Raw genomic sequence first — 12,849 nt, 5'->3', positions numbered from 1 at the left:
AGAGCTGGCCAGAACACTGTAGCCACCATGATGCTTGGAACGGCTTCAGCTTCAGACCTGTCTGGGCATCTCGACATTAACTATCTCTACAGGTCACTTTATCACCATACTATATAACCATTATATCCAGTGCCTCCATTTACTAGGTTCCTCCTGTGTATAGGCTGTGACAAGTGCTTAGAACTGTTTGTATCTAAGCCTCGGAGTCACCTGAAAACTGTATGTGATTGTCTGACACTTCCAGGTCTAGGAGAATGGCTCCTCTGGAGACTATGAGGGCTCTCCAGACTAAGGCATGACATGAGCTCAGCTGTGAGGACTCCTCCACTAGGCTCCACTTCCCAGGTGTTCTAAGTGGGAAGAAAGAGGCTTGGAGCCTGGACTTCTGCAGCTGTATGTTGAGATTGGGCCATCCTCTTAGAACAGTGAGTAAGATGGAGCCAGGTAAAGTAAGAAATGGGCCCATCAGTTCTAGAAGCCAGTCTACTGTATGTGAGCACCTGCCTGGGCATAGAGCTCTATCTGTTTTTTAAGGACATAAGAGAGAAGACTCTAGAACTTGACCCCTCGATGTGAGTAACTGCTCTGCTGCTTGTGTTGTGTGACCATGACCAAGTAACATGGTCTTGTATCTCCTCTGTTTCAACATCTACAATGCAGAGTGGTGGTTCCTGAGACCTGGGGTTGCTGCCAGGATCTGGTGAGTTAAATAAATAAATGCTTGCCAGTATCTTAGAATAGTACATGGAAGAGATCATCACATGTAAGCTATTGTTGTCAACCTGCCACCTGGCTTCATGGGTGTTGATTGTTCTGTGCGAGTGATGAGACTGATGCTTCTGGCCCTGCTGTGTATCACTTTATTTCCTTGGCTTGGCCTCATCACCTAATGAGGAGAACAGAGCCAAGGAGATTCTTAAAAGTTCTAGTGTAAGGGTCCCTGGGCCCTTCCCAGGGGGAGCCTGTGTTGCCTTATAGATGAAGTAGACTCCCAGGGCTATATGTAGACTTGTGTATATGTGTTTGTGTGTGCCTGTATGTGGATGTATGGATGTGTATGATTGTGCATGTGTGTGTGTGTGTGCGTGAGTGAGAGAGAGAAAGAGAGAGAGAGAGAAAGAGAGAGAGAGAGAGAGAGAGAGAGAGAGAGAGAGAGAGAGAGAGAGAGAGAGAGAGAGAGAGAGAGAGAGAGAGAGAGAGAGAGAGAGAGAGAGAGAGAGAGAATTATAGATAGGGCCCTCCACTGTACGGGTTAGGTCTTATGGCATCAAGTTCAGGTACACAGGGTGAGACCCTGCTGAGAGGATGCTATTGTCCAGGACATGCAGAGGGAAGTCACAGGAATCTAGCAGGTTGAGAAGATGAAGATGAGGTGGTATCACAGCAAGGCCAGTTGCTCCCAGGCACCATGTCTGTCTGTCTGTCTCTGTCTCTCTGTCTCTGTCTGTCTCTCTCTCTGTTTTTCTCTCTCTCTGTGTGTGTGTGTGTGTGTGTGTGTGTGTGTGTGTGTATGTGAGCGTGGGTGCGTGCGGTTCATGCCTGTGTGTTCCTGGTACTTGACCAGGAGATGCAGAGATACACAACGTGGAAAGAAATGAGCACAATTCATTTTCAGTGCTTTAGAAAAACCCCTGTTGACAGAGTGGGAAAATGAAATTTGTTTAGAAAATGTGTCTGCCACTGTTATTGTTGAGGTTTGAACATCTGTTTAGAGTAGATGTAGTTAGAATGATCTGAAGCGTCTGTCTTCAGACAGCTGTCACCATCACTTTCATGGTGTGTGTGTGTGTGTGTGTGTGTGTGTGTGTGTGTGTGTGTGTTTGTAGTAAGTAATGGCCATTTAGTACCAACAGCTTCCGTGGTGAATGTTCAGAGACTCTGAGCCATAGCAAAGGCAAAAATATAAGCATACTATACACTGAAATGAAGAGATTAATTGCTCAGAGACTGTCAATGCTTCCTCCTTAGAGTCAGGATGCCAATGCTACAAACACCTGCTCCCCTGGAGGGACCATTAATCACACTCACTACCTGCTTGTTGCCCTAGATAAAAGAACATTGGAGTCAAAGGCAGGAGGGACTTAAGTAGAGCAGCTGCCCGAGTCAGCCACCACTCTGTAAACCTGAATGAAACTCATTCACTCAGCTAGATTTATTTGAACTGTTCTCTGGGCTGTCAGAGCCATCCCAATTGGAAGGGACAAGATTCTTTTTATGTCTTTCCAGCAAATGCCCATTTATGGAGCTGTGTGTGTGTGGGGGGGGTACGTGCGCACACATATAGACTCATCGGGACGGAAGAATGACAGAAGTCATGTGAGGAAGGATGTGCATAGTAGCAGGGAGGAAGCGCTAAGTCCTCTGTGTATTGTTAAAAGGAGTGTGCATGTCTATCTGCCATGGTCAATAGGGACAGAAAGATGACACCTGCTGGGGAAGGATGTCCCTTCTGGAGGAAGAAAGAAAGCTCACAGTTAGAGACCTGTGTCACGCTATCTCCTTCTTTCCAAGCCTCTTTCCTGTTAGCAAGCATCCTTGTCAGCACTGAGCTATACTCAAAGCTCTTAGAGTGCCCAGCACACAGTAGGGCTTCTTGGTACTGTTTGAACCCAGCCGAACTGAGATGATCAGAGTCAGACCACCAATGGGAAAGAGATGAGCACAAAAGATATTAGATTAAATGTGTTTTAATTTAAGGTTTCCTCAGTGAACATCAACATTATGATATTCAAGACCATTGGGGTCTCTAGAGGGAAGGAGCAATATTAGCGACCAATGAAGAAGAGCAATGAAAAATGGAAGATTCCGATGAATGGAAAGGAAATGGGCTCGAGTTCATTAACCAGTGCATCATATTATGTGTGAGGCATTCTTGCAGGGCACGTCACATGAGCTTAGAAAACCTCTGTCACCAGTCTCCTCTTACAGATGAAGACCCTAAAGGATGTAATCTGCCCAGGGAAACGATGCTAATAGACCACAGGTGCAAGATTCAGTGAGTGCTTGCTGACACACATGGTATGCAAATCTCCTCTTCTAGCAAACACCCTTCCAGAACATTCTACACACTGTGCTGCTTTCTGTACACACAGCCCCAATGCTATTCAGAGCTTCAAATGCAAGGAGCATCCACAATAATTATCCCAATGCTGTCATTACTGATAGTGGAGACTAAGAGGGTAAGAGCAATGGTTGGGACATGCCATTCAGAGCAGAGGCCAGGGACATGTGTGAACAGGGGCCTTGTTTTGTGTCTCAGCTGCTCCCTGCTAAGCTTGGAAATGCAGCTTCACTTGGATTCCTGGATGTTCGGTATGTTTTCTGCTCATTTGGGCTTTGAGATGCAAGCTCCAAGGCCTTATTTTGGTGTTTGGCTCACATACCACATCTGTTGGTTTGCTTTGCCACTTCTGAGTCTCTGTGTCTGGCTTGATTTATTTAATTCCAGATGCCTGAGGCTGCTTAAAATAATGAGGTAGGGGAAGAAAATTTAACCTCAAATCAGACCTTTGGAGCTATTGGATGTAGCTTATTTATTTTAGTGATTCAGGCATTCAATGAAGAGTCAAGGGTCTGGACTCTCTTGTCAAACAGTTGGTTACTAGGCCTTCCATGCATTGGAGACCATTCTTCATAGCCTAGCTAGGTCTATACACTCTGTAAACTAAGCATTCAGTACTAAGTCCTTATTCTCAGTTGTCAAGGACTCCACTTAGTGTTTACTATGTCCTTGTAACACCTTGATGGCAAGGGCCAAGTCCTTGACACCAAGGAGCTCAGGGCCTATGGGCCCCCCAAAATGAACTGAGTTCTATCATGTCACCCACTGCTGCAGGGTTTGTCCAGCATATAGGATCTGTTTCAAAGGATAACAACACCAGCTCTGGGGTTTCAGATCACGGACACTGGCTTTGCTTAGAGTTTTATCCTTTGTGGTGAGCATACCCTATGCTGTCTGGAAGCATGAAGGGAGTTGGGATGGGGACTATTCATCGTCAGCTGAAATGGGACACTTTATGGTACTTCCTTTGACTTCAGAAAGGGCAGATGTCACTCTCTGCAAGTCTAGAAACTGAGTGACAAGGAGTTTTTCTGCCTTAGTTTTCAAGATTATCTTGGGACTATTTGACCAGGGTCTATTCTTTTTTTCTGAATCTGTGATGTCAGAGATGGCCTGGGTCTGTCCTTCCTCCACCCTCTGTCCTCTCTATGTAGGAACCATCTGGAATCCTGGGAAGTTCCCAAGAAAGGATGACTCATCACACTGAGAATTCACTGTAAAAGAAACAGAACTGTTAACAGAGATCCAGGCATCTTCTGGCCCCAGGAGGGTGAAGAAAAAACCACTTTGTTCTAGTTTACCTGTGATAGTGGCCTCCCATCTCTAGCCCTGTTATGTGTAGTCTTTCCTTTTTTTTCTTCTTTAGTTCTCCCTCCCTCCCTTCCTCCCTCATTCCCTTCCTCCCTCCCTCTCTCCTTTAAACACACCTAATCTAATTAGGGCTTCCAGCATGGGTGCAGGACCATGGACTGAAGCATGGTCAACTGACCAAAAGCCACATGCCTAAAAATAACTGACTTTCCATCCCTCCCACAGCCATCAATTGTCAACATTTCCTTAGCTAAGGGTGGGGCTTAGTGAAACATTCCCTATACTTTCTGTAATCTTGATTGCTTTGATGTTAGGCAGGTCTAGGACAGTCACAGTCACTGGAAGTCCTGACATGACCAGAAAACACTGCTTTTTTATTTTCTAGCCATCCTTCACTCCCTCTGTTCTTCACTCTTTCTGTCCCCTTCTCTGTAGTGCTTCCTGCACCTTCTGGGGAAAGGTTATGATACAGATATCCAACTTAAGTCTGATCCTGGAGTCTCATTTTGACAGATGACAGACAGACTTGGTGTGTACTTCCAAGGTTCAGCACCTCCTCGTCTGAAACCATGAGGCTGAACTGCTCCAAAGTTTCACTCTCCATTTGTAAGAAATCAGAGTGTCACCACAGCCATCTGTAAAGCGTGCGCCCTGTTTTCAGAGTTTCATGCCACAAAAAGGAATGGGGAGGAGGTAGCATGAGGGTCAGGAATGTTGGAAGAAATGTTTGCATCCTGTGTTCTTTTACACAGATCCTCAGATACACAGACACTTCCGCCCTTCCACTGGTCTTTGTGCCTTATGTGAGACTCTAGGTTATTTTAAGGAATTACTTGAATAGTTGTGGAAATGTGTAGACATTGTCACTCTACCCAGCAATATTCATTCCATCTACTTATCATAGAAGAGGAAGCTTGTATCAAACAGACCCACAGTTTCTATGAATGAGCAAGGGAAAGGTTGGGGCTTTATGGCACAGTCCAGAATAGATCTGTGGGTGAGGTTCCTTATTTTACACTCGGCTATTCTGGAACTCAGCTTCTTCTGCCTACTGTGTCTGCTGTGGCTTTGGACTCTTTCTGGCATTCTCTGAGTCCATCATAAATGAGAGATGGACTGGGATGTGGAGACACACCTCCTCTAAACTATTGCTTCTCTGGTGGTCAGGGCTCTTCCACCCTCATCTCCTCAGTAAGAACTTGTCTGTGGCCCTCTGCAGGGACCTGGGAAATGTGCTTTACCTCAGTGTCCTGGAGGAGAAGGCAACTGGGGGAAAATGGACCACAAAAGTCATTATCTGAGATGAGGACAAATACACATCCTTTATTTTATCTTGTTTGTATGGGGCTACAAATGCACCCCTAATATAGTCATCCTTGATAATCCCCATAAAGACGATTTGGGGCCCTCTTCTCTTGAATAGTTCTCACCCTCTGGAGGCTATGTGTGGGGGAACTCACTCTGACTAAACATGAGACTATCAGGGAGAAGTGAAATCCACAAAGCAGCTGCCCACTCATATTCTAGAGTTTTCAGGTGGGTGGCATTTTTATTGATCCATTGTAGGGTAAAAAGGGACATTTAAAGAACACCCTGACCCTGAGACCAGAGCCAAAGAAACATACCCTGTCCCTAACCAACTCAGGAATTAAAATCTAATCAATATCTAAGCACAAAATCTAACCAATCTCTGAGCTTGTCCCAAGCTCAGGAATTGAGATCCTATCAATCCCCACCCTGAAAATCTCCACCCCAGAAAGCTCTGCCCCTAAGAATCCCTGTATGAGCCCTGTACCTGTTCCTTTTTCCATCCTGGCAGAGATAGCCACTTTTCTGGATCCATCCCTCCAAATTAATATCTTGAGTGAAGTTTGTTGTAAGAACTTTATTTTTTTGGAGCAGAGCAGAACAGAGATGTGACAACTTTCACTGGAACAGAACAGAGTTGTAATGACTCTCACTAGAGCTGAGTTGAGCCAGAGCAAAGGAGAACTAGAGAAACTTGCCATGCTGGAGCCAAATTGCCACACTGCAGTGAAGCTGAGCAGAGCTGTAACATTTCTTTGGAGCAGAGCTGTAACAACCTCACTGGGGAAACTCTCCCCTTCTAGAGTAAAGTTGTTACACTTGCATCATGGAGATCTTTTCCTGGAGCAACGACTGTAATACTTTGTTGGGGAAACCATCCCATCTCCCCATGCTGGAACAGAGCTGTAACATTCCTGTTAGGATACCTTTCCCTTCAGAGCTGTAACACAGTCATGACTTCTCCAGTCACAGTTTAAACCTCACAATCCTGCACTCAAGCAATGAAGGACCAGGGGATAAGCACTTGGAAGAAACTCTTACATTATGTGTCACACAGTAGGTGTAATACCTGCCACAGAGTAAGTATACAGTAAATGGTAACAGACATTTAATAGGTCTGAGTTCTTCAGGTGCCAGGAGGGTTACACTGATGCTAGTTAGTTCAAAGACATCGTGGTCACTGGCAGCAACCTTTGGTTACTGGGAGCTTGTGAAAATCCAGAATCTCTGGTCCCAACTCAGAGCTCCCAAGTCAGAATTCACTTTGGTAAACTCCACAGGGGATTCTTCCATCTGCTGTGCTTCAGATTCTCTGTGACAGATGGTGTCTCTGAGGTTCTCTAGGCCTCTCCACTGGGCTGACACAAAAAGCAGAATGGGGGGACAGGGCTGGCACTGTGGACAGGGCAGAGAACGGGAGACAGTTACATTGACAGTGCTATTTCCCATCAAAGGTCTCTTTTTCTGTCTTTGTCATTCAAGATAAAGTGTTTGTCCTGCTCTTTCACTCACTTAGTTGATACACACCCTGCTGAGGCCATCCTTCTGCATTCCTTAGGAAATAAACTCTCTCTGTTTCTGTCCCTATGTCTCTTTCTCTTTCTGTGTGTATTTGTGTGTGTCCATGGATACACATGTGTGTGGAGGTGTCATTCCTCAAGAACTACCCATCTTGTGTTTTGAGATATGATCTCTCATTGGTCTGGAGGTCATCATATAGGTTTGACTGACCACCCAGCCCCAGGGATCAACCCATCTCCTCCTCCCCAGTGTTGGGATTACAACTGTATGCCGCCACAGCTAGCCTTTTAAAATGTGGGTTCTGGGGGGATCCAGAGCAGTCCTCCTGCTCACAAGGCATGCACTTTGCTGACTGAGCATCTCTCCGGCCCATCCCTCAAAGCTGCAGGATGATCAAGGACAGATACAGGTCTCTAATAATTGGATGTGGATAGAGTGATGTGCTTTTAGGGACTAATTGGCCATTCCAGGGGATCAAAGGAGGATTGCAACACCTCTAGTTATTATGGGAGGGAGGTGAAGGTTGTCATGGTGACAGGAGAACTGAAACAATGAACAGGATGTTGCAATAGTGTCTTTAAAAACGTTCATAGTCAATATTCTTTGTATTGTATGTGAGGAAGTCATATCCTGCCTCTGAGGGGTTGGGAAACAGAATCAAGTTAACCATAGTGATAGTGAGAAATGCATAAGATGCCTCCCTCCCAGTCCTTTACCTCTCTTACTATCCAAGCCTGGGTAGCAAAACCAAATTTTGAACAAAATAGCCCCTTGCTGTTTGCCTGATACTTTAAAGACATTTGCTTACTTACCGTGTACAGTAGTACATTTCCTCGGTGCATACAATGCAGTAGAAGCTGGGCCAGCTTCCAGACTCTCGGTGAGGACGAAAGCAGACATAGACTCTTCTCCCTCCCTCACACTGACTCTGCAGTGGGTTTGGAGGAGGTTTATTGAGCATTTACTGCATGTGGGCCCCAGTTCTGGGCACAGCAGCTGGCAAAGCACCCTGCTAACACTCCTCTGAGCCGGGGCTTTTATCAGCCTTTGTCAAGACTTGGGTAGCTGAGAAGCTCAAATGCTTAACTTGCCCACGATCAGACACTGGCTGTTGGGTCAGGAAAAACACGTGCCCTGAGCTCTGGAATGCTCATTCCTCTGGAGCTCTACATTTCTGCAGTGACTGTGGAGCCAAACCTTGAAAGCTTAATAGGGTGTGGAGGCAGAGGAAATAAAAGTTGAGGAAGCCTAGGAAAGGGGGTGAAGGAGAGGGACAGCCAGGGAACAATTTTGTGGTAAGGAACGTGGAGGGGAAAGCTGCCTCAGGGAAGGACAGGCCTGCCTAGTTTGGATGTAGCAGAGGCTGTAGCGAAAGTGAGAGAAGAATGAGGTTGGAAAGGTAGACTGCAGCCAGGTGATTAAAGCCTTGAGGGATGTTCCATGAAGATGGGACTTTGAGGGACAGAGAACCATAAACACACAGCAGCATGAAGTGATCAGAGGTCTGATTAAGGAAGATCACTCACTTGGGAAGATAGAAGATCTGTTTGGTCCATTCAGCTGTGATGCCTAAAAGCATCAAAAGATTATGGAACAGTACGTTAGAAAGCTGTCACCAAGGAGTCAAGACCATGATGGGGAAGCCCAAAGAATCAGCTGACCTGAGCTAATGAGAGATCACTGATCACAGTCTGACAAATGGGGAACCTGCATAAGACCAAACTAGACTCCCTTAATATAGGTGACAATGGTGCAGCTGGGACAATTATGTGAGGCCACTGGCAGTGGACCCAGGATCTAACTCTAATGCAGAAACTTAGTGGAGCCCTTTCTATATGGAGATATACCTTGCATAGCCTAGACACAGAGGTGTGGGGGGTGGGGAGGTGCCTTGGTCTTGCCTCACAAAATGATGGGACAGACTTAGTAGCCTTCCTAGGGGAGGCCTTACCCTCTCCCAGGAGCAGAGGGAATTGAGGGAGTGGAAGGAGAAGAGGGAGGGGGAACTGGGATTAGAATGTAAAAAATAAATTATTTAAAGGAAAGCTGTCACCATGCTCTACCTACTAGTTAGATAGATAGCCATTTCCCTGGTGTGTGTGTGTGTGTGTGTGTGTGAGAGAGAGAGAGAGAGAGAGAGAGAGAGAGAGAGAGAGAGAGAGAGAGAGAGAGAGAGAGAGAGAGAGAAGAGAGAAAGTTCCAACTCCAGGGGGAGCATGTGAAACTATAAATTCAGTATGGCCTTGGTGTACTTGGAGTCCTGCATTCTTCATCAGCCCCCCAGTGACACAGATGCCACTTGTTTAGGGACCATAGTGTGTATTGAGATGCAGAGAATGATGGCAGCCTGCAGGGAGGCTCCACTCCACCCAGCAGCTCGGCTGCACCTTCTGTATAACAAGTCTCAACAACCAGTAGGAGATTAGGACCACTTTCCTTGTTTTACTGATAATGAAGTAACATTTCCAAGCTTTGAGTAAATGTGTTTAAAGCTGCAGGGACAGGCTAACTCCATCACTGCATCCTTCACACCCTGCTGAACAAACAACATGCAGCCAGAGTCAAAGAACTTCTCATTAAACTCCAGGCCGTTTCAGCAGAAAGCCTGACTCTGTGTATTAACCGCAAGAGAGCACGGATCATTACTCATAGCTGAAAAGGAAGGAAAAGGCAGTTTTCTCTTTTTGTCTTGTGATCAAGAAGGGCGCCTTTAAGGAAGAGGTTTGCATGACTGGGTAAAGATGGGAATGCTCGGAGGTCAGCAAAGCCAGCTCTTAAATGACAGCGTTTGATTGGTATTAGTGCAGAGGGACTGAGGAGGAAATGGGGTCTTCTGCCTGTGATGCGGCCACGGGTACCATGGAGAACACACTCTTGCTGTGTGACAAGGCAGTGCAGGCAACCCAGGAATGTCTTCTTTCCCCTGGGGGGAGGGAATGTAGGGATCCAGGACATTACGTAATCTGCTGTTGCAACACCCATGCTGGGGTTTCCCGTTTCCTCCAGCCAGATCTGGAAAGCAAGAACAGAGGCTGATGGGTGGCAGTGTTAGGCTTCAGACTGGGCAGTCCCTTTTAAGCACAAAGACCTAGTGACTGAGAGCAGTGTTTGCCCTTAGACCGTCCATCTGTCAGTATGTGTGCTGACCAGTGGTTGTGCTTGACATTGAATCTCATTGTCCGCTAGCTTGGGTGGCAGGGGAGGTGTGATACATCATGACCAGTCCCCACATTACCTGATATGTCTTCCTTAAAAATACCTTATTTTTGTAAATTAAAACATAATTGCATAATTTCCCCCCTTCCTTTTCCTCCCTCCAACCCTTCCCATGTACTAACCCTTACTCAAATCCATGCCCTCTTTTTCTTTGATTTCTCTTTGTTACATGTGTATTTAAAAATGCATAAATATGTAAATACAAGCCGCTGAGTCTGTGTAGTGTCCACTGTATGTATATGACTTGGGGGCTGACTACTTGGTGTTGGATAACCGATTAGGGCACTCATCCCTGGGGAAGACTAAGCTCCTCTCTCTTAGCAGATATTAATTGCCTGTAGTTCTTTGTCTAGGAGTGGGGCCTCATAGGTTTTCCTCTTTCTATATTAGTGTATTTGTTGATGTTGTCATCATTTGGGTTCTGTTTGAACCAGCTGACTTCTGAGGTGGAGAGTGAGAGTAAAATTTGTTTTTAATGTATTCTTCTATGTGGTTCTTACAGACTTCAAAGCTTGGGAATTAACTATTCATAGACTCCATGAGCAAAAAGAGAGACCAGAGAAAGAAGGTATACTCTGGAGTCAGATAAATCCCCCAGACTTGGCCCCTACCCTTGTAGCTTATTACTTATGTGATTGTGTGCCAATCTGGGGACCTCACAGATTCACATCTGTAAAATGGGTTTATGGTGCTTTGCCTAGACTGTTGGGTGAGAGTCACAAAAAAAGGAAGTGTCCAAATGCCTGCTACACATCAGCTGCCTAAAGTCTGCTTTGTGGGTTTAGATTCCGGAGCTCTTGTTTCTCTTGCTCTTTTTCTTTGGTAGTTTTTGGTGTGTGCTGTGTACATGTGGTGTTTGTGCTTGTTAGTGTGGATGTTTGCCCATGTGTGTGGATGCACACATGTGTGAATGTGGAGGTCAGAGGTCAATACTATGTATTTTCCCTCAGTTTCTCTCCATCTTTATTTTTTGAGACAGAGTCCCTCACTGAACCTAAGGCCCATGGATTTGGTTAGACTGATGGCCAGTGAACTTAGGGGATCCGCCTGTCCACTAGACCCCAGGACTGGGTTTACAGACATGTGCCACCGAAACCTGGCTTCTTTTCTACAGGGGTTCTGGGTATCTAAACTCAGGTCCCTGTGCTTGTATGGCAGACATTTTACCCAGTAATCTATCTCCTTAACCTTGATCTTGTTTCTTATTAAGTAGTCTAGGGGAATTAAGCTGCCTGATACATTTCCATTGAGGGGGTAGAGGGGCTTGAGGAGCCTGGGTTACTGAGGTGATGCTAACAATCCTGTTTTTAACAGGGTTGAGGGGGAAGTTGAACTCATACTCTACACATTTAGTCATTCACATGAGGCTTAAGATGGACTAACAATGTGGAACAACTGCTTACAAAATACAAAGGAGTCAGATCATGAGACTCGTAAGTTCTAGCATGAGAGACTTGGGGTCTCACTTTGGAAACCCTCACACACTAGGAGCAGGAAGGAGAGGAGAGTGTCTCATAGTTCAAGGAGAGGACATAGGATGGAGAATGGAGTCAAGACCACAGAACCGAGTACAGGAAGTGGAAAGAGGCAGCGCATTGCTGTGTGTGATGATTTCAAATCACAGACTAAGGAAGTGAGCCAAAAGAGAAGAACCTTGGGCATAAGCGTGCCATATAAGATTAGGTTCCTTATATGGGAGATCTTCCGTGCCAGCTACTAAGATGCTGAGCTCCTCCAATGGCAATGTTGGATACCAGTTAAAGCCCATTGCCCAATAACCTCCAAACCTGTCATCCTTTCCTCCAATTCCAAGTGTGAAAATAGATTTAGAAAGAGAAGTAAGAAGGCAAAGTTACACATTTCAGCAGGAGTGAAGCCAGGGTCTAGATGCCGGTGCACAGTAGAGAATACTCACCTCTGTGTTAGACTCTGCTGCTGAGCAGGGGAAACAGAGAAGGGGCGAGCAGCCTAGGGAAGCAGTGAGGCCTGTCACTGCACGTGACCATCTGTGAAGGATTTCAGGAAAATTCTTTCTTGTTTTTTAAAGCAGTATAGTTGATCCTAGGAGTTAACCCTTAGACTCACCCCACTCACTGATTCAGCCCCACCTCATCATCATACGATTTCTGCAGTCTAAGTGATTGGCACAGGTCCATTAGAGACAGCTTTTAAGAATGACTGGAGTTGTCTGTTACGTCCTCAACATCCCTCTTAGTCCTGAGAATGTATAAGTAGTTGACTATGCTTTTGACACTGGGGTGACTGACCCTCCATTCAGCCTTGGTGTTTTTAGAAACAGCTTGAAGTCTCTGGCCCCAGGAACTTGCCAACCCCTAGTGCCAAGCCTTAAATCCTGAACATCTCCCAGACACACTGTGGAGAAATTCCATGCTGGGGAAAAGCCAGGATTACCAATGAATGGAGATGAGAAA

General features: G+C 45.8%; 2 long non-coding RNA genes across 2 annotated transcripts; both read right to left on the bottom strand.

Moving 5' to 3' along the window:
- Nucleotides 1-6,242: 6,242 nt before the first annotated feature.
- LOC121141435 lies at nt 6,243-9,140 on the bottom strand. Its single transcript, XR_005878350.1, has 2 exons — nt 8,014-9,140; nt 6,243-7,075 (listed from the first exon to the last, which is right to left on the bottom strand). It is a non-coding gene; the product is annotated as an uncharacterized LOC121141435 (long non-coding RNA).
- A 631-nt stretch (nt 9,141-9,771) lies between these two features.
- On the bottom strand, nt 9,772-12,416 carry LOC121141168. Its single transcript, XR_005878063.1, has 2 exons — nt 12,333-12,416; nt 9,772-10,213 (listed from the first exon to the last, which is right to left on the bottom strand). It is a non-coding gene; the product is annotated as an uncharacterized LOC121141168 (long non-coding RNA).
- Between the last annotated feature and the right edge of the window lie 433 nt (nt 12,417-12,849).

The sequence above is a fragment of the Mesocricetus auratus genome, unplaced genomic scaffold (genome assembly GCF_017639785.1).
Source record: "Mesocricetus auratus isolate SY011 unplaced genomic scaffold, BCM_Maur_2.0 Super-Scaffold_100007, whole genome shotgun sequence".
Taxonomy (NCBI): Eukaryota; Metazoa; Chordata; class Mammalia; order Rodentia; family Cricetidae; genus Mesocricetus; species Mesocricetus auratus.
This window is presented reverse-complemented; position numbering and strand designations above follow the sequence as displayed.